Here is a 2,120-nt window from a genome sequence, read left to right as displayed (position 1 = left end):
ACGTTAGTGAGGAAGTTCGAGTAGTTTTGACCCAGAAAGCAAAATTTGAATATCAGACACTTAGGTGCAAGATTATGCCAAAATTACATGTTTTCCGTCCCTTTTTGCTCATTTCTAGGAGGCAAAATGAGAAATAACGCTCATTTGTACATCATTCTAGAGATAAATAAATGGCCTTTTTAGAAAGTGAACCATGGATGGGGAAATGTTGGCAGTTTTCTTAAAAAATGCTTGAATTCAAAAAGTTTTAAATTTGCGTGTTTTTTTCTGAGTTGCAAAATCCACTTGAACATGACTCTGCTTGAGGGTGATTCATTAACCCTTTGGGCTAGGCCTGGGTAACTCAACGAATTTTTAGGAGTTGGCGCAGTGCCACGCAAATGGCTTGTTGCGCCAACCCAACGCAGGGTTTTGGTGTCGAATTCGAGGCAAAAACGAAAATAAATTTACTAAATTTACCGGAAACTATTAAGGTTTTCGCAAAAACCGATGAAAAAGCTAAAAGTTTTTAATAAAAAGCGCAAAAAATCATAATTTTCTTCTTTTCTGACAATAAAGGGGTCTTTGCAGCCAAAAATGACAAAATTGATGTTGCTTGAAAATTCTCCTCATTCATCGGTTTGCAGTTTGCAATTTGGCACAAAAACAGTTTTTTACCGAAAGCAATTAAGAGTATCTTGGAAAAAACGGCCAGAGCCAAAGTTTCCAAAAAAACAATTTGGAAAATTGTTAAAATATTCTAAATTCATTAATGCGTTACGCAAAAAGCCCTGATGAACAATCACCCAATAAACGAACCGCGAATTCCACCCCCAAAACAACTTTTTCTGTTTAGCGATGGTAAATGGCAAACTAAACTAAACACTACTAACAACTAAACGATAATTGTTTATTAAAATCCACAGGTGAAACAGAAACATTGCTGCATAAGGTACAACAACGTTCTTTAATCTGAGCATTTGCCCATCATCGATGTGTATAAACAGCTGCAGCTTCTTGAGCATACAAAGCTGTACCAGTTGGCGTTGTTGTCAAGCTCTCAACTAAAAAGTTCAGTGATTAAGGTAGAAAATCCGCTTTTCACTCTAGAACGGGCTGTTTGATCCAAAAGCGCTCCAGCTTGTTGCTTCCACATGCAGGAAACGCAAATTGACCGCCTAATTAAGTCGAATTTCCATGGGAGGATACCATCGAAAATGGGGCAACACTGCGCAAAAACGCCTGCTGCATCTTTGAAACCAGCACCTCGAGCTTGAACCAATCACTTCAGTAGTGCGAGCCGCAGGAAGCCACTTCTTCCGCATTCGTTTGTTATGCAATGTGTGCTTCTATTTAGTGTGGTTTTACGCAGTTGGATTGACCAAGATTTGTGAGTATGGGAATACAACGGATTTTCCTCTAATTTGACTGGGTTTTGCTCGATTTTAAGGATGCTCTATTGAAATCCTCTAGTTTTTTCTGGCTTTGGTAGCTGCAAAGTAACGCTTCGGGTGCCGATGGCCCGCCGGAAACCATTCCAATGCGTGCCGTGCATTAATAGCTTCCTGTCGTCGGCAAACTATGAATTGCCCAATTTTTTCAAAAGAACAACGCCTTGATCCCTCTCAATCCAGCTCACCGAAGGAATTCACCTAATTAAACCCAAAAAGGATAAACAATGCATTCAAATGACTCAAGCGAAATATGAAATTAACAATAAAAACGCGTGCGAACAATTTTAACTAAGTAGCTGAAAGTGTTAAGCAGGTCGCTTGCCTATTGGCGGTTTTCCCCGGATTCAAACAAAAGCAGGTGAACCTTTGAAAAAAAAATGGTGTGCGTTAATAAATTAATAGAAACCATAAAATATTGAACTTGGCATGTTGGCAATAATTATTTTATTTTATAATTTTAATATCCGTGTTAGTCTAATAATTTATAAACGGATCAGGAATAGGTAAAATTTAATTTAATTTACTTTAAAATGTAAAATATCTTTTATTTGCAACATTTAACATTCTTTAACGAGATGTTGTACATATTTAATCATAAAGGAATCAAAGGGTATATGAGGGGAAAAATCCATTTTGAAGCGTGGTAAACACAATTAATCATAGAAATAATATAGAGAATTGAAAATA

The 2,120-nt window shown here is 37.0% G+C and overlaps 2 protein-coding genes across 2 annotated transcripts in view; both read left to right on the top strand.

The window, feature by feature from the left end:
• LOC109534879 overlaps nt 1-2,120 on the top strand; it is a gene marked incomplete in the record, with an annotated part of 72,531 nt that overhangs the window by 49,602 nt on the left and 20,809 nt on the right.
• LOC109534898 overlaps nt 1,238-2,120 on the top strand; it is a gene marked incomplete in the record, with an annotated part of 2,843 nt that continues 1,960 nt past the window's right edge. Inside the window, 1 exon segment of the mRNA XM_048662033.1 lies at nt 1,238-1,369.

This window comes from Dendroctonus ponderosae, unplaced genomic scaffold (assembly GCF_020466585.1).
Source record: "Dendroctonus ponderosae isolate FM_Combo_2020 unplaced genomic scaffold, Dpon_F_20191213v2 Dpon_F_20191213_10, whole genome shotgun sequence".
In the NCBI taxonomy this organism is placed as follows: domain Eukaryota; kingdom Metazoa; phylum Arthropoda; class Insecta; order Coleoptera; family Curculionidae; genus Dendroctonus; species Dendroctonus ponderosae.
Note: the sequence above shows the minus strand (reverse complement) of the source record. Positions and strands in the feature narration are given on the sequence as shown.